Source organism: Macaca mulatta, chromosome 19 (genome assembly GCF_049350105.2).
Source record: "Macaca mulatta isolate MMU2019108-1 chromosome 19, T2T-MMU8v2.0, whole genome shotgun sequence".
Taxonomy (NCBI): domain Eukaryota; kingdom Metazoa; phylum Chordata; class Mammalia; order Primates; family Cercopithecidae; genus Macaca; species Macaca mulatta.
In genome coordinates this window covers 24,872,027-24,878,031 of record NC_133424.1, presented here as the reverse complement: position 1 = coordinate 24,878,031, position 6,005 = coordinate 24,872,027, and the positions used below count along the sequence as shown (strand labels likewise).

The following is a 6,005-nucleotide window of genomic DNA, read 5'->3' as shown; positions in this document are numbered from 1 at the left end:
CCCTCAGCAGGTATTGTGACACATTGCTGGACCCAACACCGAGGTGATGTGACTCTCCTCTACTACTTGGGCCTTGCCCAAAAACGATTGTATAGTTTGGCTCAACAAATAAGTGAAGTTACTATCGTCTCATGCCTTGGCCCTGTATACATTATATATTGTGACATATTTCTGGGTCCAACACCTAGGTGATGTGACTCTCCTGCATGGGTCATGTCCACATAACTATGACATGTATTTTTATTCATCACCTTGGTGATATAACCTTGCTTTCTGCCTGGGCCCTGCCAAAATCGAAAATTGTGATATATCATTGGACCTAGTACCTAGCTGACGTGACTCTCTTTTTTTGCCTGGGCCCTGCATAATTTGGGTATTGTGACATATCACTGGACCCAAACCCTAGTGGATGGAAGGCTTCTGTCTGGACCCTGCCCATAGGAGACCTTGTGACATATCTCTACATCCACCCCATAGGAGATATGACTCTCCTCTTCTGCCTGCATCATGCCCACAGGAAAGATTGTAACATATCACTAGGTTAAGCAACCAAGTGATGTGTTTTGACTGCCTGGTTCTCTCATACAGGGGGCATTGTGACATATCTCTGGTAACACCTACTATCTGATGTTACTCTTCTCTTTTGCCTTGGTTTTGCTCACGTAAAAGATTGTGACATCTCTTGGCCCAGCACCTAGGTAATGTGACTTTGCTCTTCTGCCTGGGCCATGTCCACAGAAATGAGAGTGACTTATCACTAGGCCCAGCACACAAATGATGTAATTCTTCTGCCTGATCTCTCCCTAAAGAGGTCATTGTGAGATGTCTCTGGGCCTATCACCATGGGGATTATGACATATCACTTTGCCCAGCACCTATGTGATGTGACAGTCTTCTCTTTAATGGACCTGCCCACTAGGGTGATTGTGTCATAGAGCATAGCCCAGCTCCTAGGTAATGGGACTTTCTTCTTTTTTGTGAATACCCAAAAATGGAATTGTCCCATATCTCTGATATTCTCACCAAAGTGACTCTCTTTCCTTGGTCCTCCTCTCGGGGGGTGTTTTGACACATTGCTATACCCAGAACTTACGTGATGTGACTCTTTTATACCGCTTGGGCTTTGCCAAAGAAGTGATTGGGATGTATTGCTGGGCCTAGCACCTAAGTGATAGGACTCTCCTCTCCTTCCAAAGCGCTGCAGGCATTGTGATATATTGCTGAGTCCAACACATACAAGGTGAATTATCTGCACAACCACTGCCCACAGGGGAATAATGACATATCTTTTTATTCATCACCTAGATGATGTGACTCTTCTCTTCTGCCTGGGCTCTGCCAAAAAAAAAAAAAAGAAGAAGACGAAGAAAGAAAAGGAAAAAAGAGGTTATTGTAACATATCACTGGATTGAGCACCTAGGTAATGTAACTCTTCTCTTTTGCCTGGGCCCTGCATATGTTGAATATTGTGACCTAATACTGATCCCAACTTATACTGAATGAGAGACTCCTGCCTGGGCTATGCCCACCAGAGGCCTTGTGACATATTTTTGCATCCATCACCTAAGAGATGTGACTCTCCTCCTCTGCTTTCATGCTGTTTGTAGGAAAGATTACTACATATCATGGAACCCAGAAACCAGGTGATGTGTCTTTCATGCCTGGGTATTACCCAAAGGTCACAGTGTGACATAACACTGAGCCCTGAATCCTGGTGATGTGTTGCTGTTGGCTGTGCCCTGCTTTCAGTAGGAAATTGTAACATATCACTGGCTGAGAACCCAGGTGATGTGTCTCTTTTGCCTGGCCCCTTCTTTTCAGCAAAGAATGTCACATATCCCTGGCTCAGCATTTAGGTGATGTGACTCTTCCGTTTGCTCCCCACATATAGGTAGGATTTTATATATAGCCCAGTGCACAAGTGCAATAATGACTCTAACATTTTGAACCAGCCAAGGGGACAAATACTCTCTCTCATAGCTAGGTGTAGAAAAATGGGTAAGATCCTGGGTTTCCTTTCCGTACGAAGGTTATAAAAGGTTACCGCTCTCTCGCATATTGTATAAAGCTCTTGGGTGGTAGGCCCAGCGTGCAGATGAGACTGTTTCTTATGTGCTCACCCTGACAACCATTAAGATTGTCACCCTCACACATGGACAAAGCCCACTTAATCTCACACATGGATGCGGTCCACAGTGAAAATTGTGACCTTCATTTGTAAATTTCTGTTCAGAGTTGTGATGGTGACTCATTTCTTTCTTTCTTTTTTTTTTTTTTTTTTTTTTTGAGAAAAGCCGGCATAAAGCACTTTTATTGCAATAATAAAACTTGAGACCCATAGATGGTGCCGGGGGGAGGGGGCAGCAATGATTTCTCTCACCAAATCACTACACAGGACAGCAAAGGGGTGAGAAGGGGCTGAGGGAGGAAAAGCCAGGAAACTCTGAGATCAGTAGAGGGAGCCAAGCATCAAAAAACAGGAGATGCTGCAGCTGCCATGACCAGCATCATTTTCTGAAGAGAACGTTCAACGATTTGTCATGATCAGTGAACATGATCTGCTTTCAAAGGCAGAGGGTTTAAGGGGAGGGTGGGGTGGGAGGCAAAGGCTCTCCCCATCCCCACCTCAGTTTTAGGTAGGGCTTTTAATTTAACCCAAGGACATCTCTCAACTTGGAGAATAATTCAGTCCTCAACAGCACCTCAAATCTGCTATAGCTTTGCAGAGCAGCAGCAAAAATGTTTAATATATAATACATAAAAATTTCATCCAAAAAATTAAAATAAGATATTCTTGCAACCCCCCCAACACCAATTCCTATTCTAACGTTAACCTATCACTTGTGCTGTTAATACTTAACCAGGTACTTAACTGGAAACCTATATCCAAAAGACTGAAAGTGAATCTTCACCATAAAATGAAAACAAATTAAAATGAATAACTTGAGGTTTATGGCATATGGTTTAGGTAAACACACATACGAGGAGAAAGGGGAAGAGGAAACGGAGGTGTCAGAAGCAAAGCTGAGTGACAGAACACATTCAGTCCGGGCAGATGTCTATACAGAGCGGAGTGGAACATCAGGAAAATCTCCATATGGATTCATGTGCACACGTCTGGAGGCACCAGATCCCTCCATGGCAGATGCAAGAACAGGGAGCTAAGGGAGGAAGCCATTCCTGTCATTCCCGTTTTAGAAGCTCCACATCGAAGACGAGAGTGGCATGTGGTGGGATGATGCCTGGGTGCCCAGTGGCACCATAGGCATAATCTGGAGACATAGTCACTTTGGCTCTCTGACCCACACTCATCTGGGCAACCCCTTCTTCCCAGCCTCAGATCACTGCCTGCTTGCCTAGCATAAACTTAAAGGGCTTGTTTCTGTCCCGGGAGGAATCAAATTTCTTTCCATGTTCAAGCATCCCGGTGTAGTGCACCACGCAAGTCTGGCCGCGCTTCGGGAAGGTGCGCCAGTCTGCTGGGGAGATGGTTTCCACCTGCACTCCCATGGCGGCGGCGGACGCTGAGCGGGCTGGCAGCGCGACTGGCGGCGTGGACCTACAGCGACCTGGCGGCGGTTCCACTGCTCTGCCTAGTCCCTCGGCTCGTCGCCTCGATGGTGACTCATTTCTAAACCCAGCTCTGGCAGGTGAAAACTCTCCTATCTGGACCCAGCCAATTAGAAAGATGTTGACTGTCATACCTGGGCTTAAAGCTACAGACACTATCACGGGTCCATACCAGCACAAAGGATTTAGAGGAAATTGTGACTCCCACACATACCATATAAAAGCCCTTGGGGGATACAGAACATGTCTTAACATGGCCCTGAACAAATGTAAGATTGTGACAGTCTTACACACACACAGCAAACAGTAAAGATGATCATCCTTTCACAGCCCACTGTTGAAATTCTGAATCTCATACCTGGAGACAGTCAAAAGTAGGAAAATTGACTCTCATAAGTGGATCTGGTCCACATATTGATTGGTGTCTCTCAGACAAAAATCTAGCACACCTGTGAGACTGTGATTGTAATAAGGGAACACAGTACACAGAAAACATTGAGGCTCTCATGAGTGGATTCAGTCCATTGTAGAGATTGTCGCTCATCTATATAGAAGCAACGTACAGGAGGCATTGACTCTCATACCTAGAACTTGGACATGTGTGGAATTTTTAATCTCATTCTTGGACTTCCTTGCAGGTGTGAAATGTGCCTCTTCCCAGCGCCCAAGGGATTTGACTCTTCTTGTTTGGGCCCAGCCCACAGAAGGGATTGTGACATATCACTGAACCCAGCAGCTAGGTGATGTGACTCTCCTGTATGGGTCCTGCCCACAAGGTTATTGAGATGTGACTTTTTGTTCATCCCCTAGGTGTTTCAGATTTCCTCTTCTGCCTGGACCATCCCAATAAAAAGTATTGTGACACATCACTGGAGCCAGCACTAGGTAATGTGCATTTGCTGATTGGACCTAGCCACAGAAGACATTGTGACACATCATTAGGCTCAGCAACCAGGTGAAAGGACGCTGCTGCCTTAGTCCTGCTTTCAGGAGGGGATTATAATGTACCGCTGGTTGAAAACACAGGTACTGTGACTCTCTTGCCTGGTTCTTACTCTCAGAACAAATTATGACATGCTTCCAGCCCAGCAACAACGTGATGTGACTCTCCTGCCTGGTCACTGCCCTCAGAGAAGGTTGTAAATATCTCTGGCACAGCACCCAGGTGATGTGATTCTCCAGCTCACTCCCTTCTTACCCGATTGTGGGATTGTCACATATATCTTAATTCAGTTTGCAGTCACAATGACTCTCATAACTTCATCCAGCCAATATGAAAGATACTGTCTCTTAGCTAGGCTTAGGAAAATGGGTCAGCTCTGATTGCAGCTCTAATTGTGACATAGATGTCTGTCAAGCACCTGAATAAGGATGTCACAATAAAGACATATACCCTAGGTGTTAGGTCCAGGAATGTCACATGAAATTGAGACATATTTCTGCACCTAGCACCTAGAGTGTATGTTTTTTATTCTTCTGCCTTGGCATTGCCCACATTGCATCTTGTGACGTATTTCTAGGTCTAAAACCCAGGTTATGTGAGTCTCCTGCCTAGATTCTGCCTACAAGGGGAATTGTGACATATTTCTGGACCCCTCATCTATTTGATGTTACTCTCCTCTCTTACTTGGTACTTGCCAACAGGTGACATTGTGACATACCTCTGGCCCCAACACCTAGGTAATGTGAGTCTCCTTTGCTTCCTGGGCTCAGATCACAGAAGGGAGAGTAAATTATCCCTGGACACAGCCCAGAGGAGATGTGACTATTCTGTCTGGTTCATGTCCGTAAGGACAAGAGATAAATACGTTGTGATGTATCTCTGTGACTATCAACCAGATTATGTGGCTCTCCTTTATTGCAGAGACCTGTCCACAGTGTGAGTTGTGACATATCACTTGGGACAGCATCTATGTTATGTGACCCTCCTGTCATGCCTGGGCCCTGCTCACTGAGGTTGTTGTAACACATGGCTGGCCCCAGACCCTAGGTTATGTTCTCTTCTTCCTCAGCCTTAACCACAGGAGGCATTTTGACATATTTCTGAAAGCCTCCCCAGGTGATGTGACACTGCTGTCTGGACCCTTTTTTCAGGGTATATTGTGCCATATTTTTGGGTCCAACAGCAAGGTAATATAACTCTCCTGTACTGCTTGGGCTGTGCCCAAGAAGAGATTGTAATGTATTGCTGGGCACAGCACCTAGGTGATGTGACTGTCCTCTCCTTTCCGGGCTGTGCATACATTCTGTATTGCAAAATATGCAGCACCTATGTGGTGTGACTCTCCTCTCATGTTTGAGCTCTTCCCACTAGAGTGATTGTGACATATAGATCAGCCCATCTATTAGGTTATGTAACTTCCCTCTTCATTCTGTTTTTTACCCATACAGAGAATTGTGACATATTTCTGGGCCTTTCACATAGATGATGTTAC

At 45.3% G+C, this 6,005-nt stretch overlaps 1 pseudogene; it reads right to left on the bottom strand.

Moving 5' to 3' along the window:
- Positions 1-3,168: 3,168 nt before the first annotated feature.
- On the bottom strand, positions 3,169-3,615 carry LOC100426622 (peptidyl-prolyl cis-trans isomerase FKBP1A-like; annotated as a pseudogene).
- Between the last annotated feature and the right edge of the window lie 2,390 nt (positions 3,616-6,005).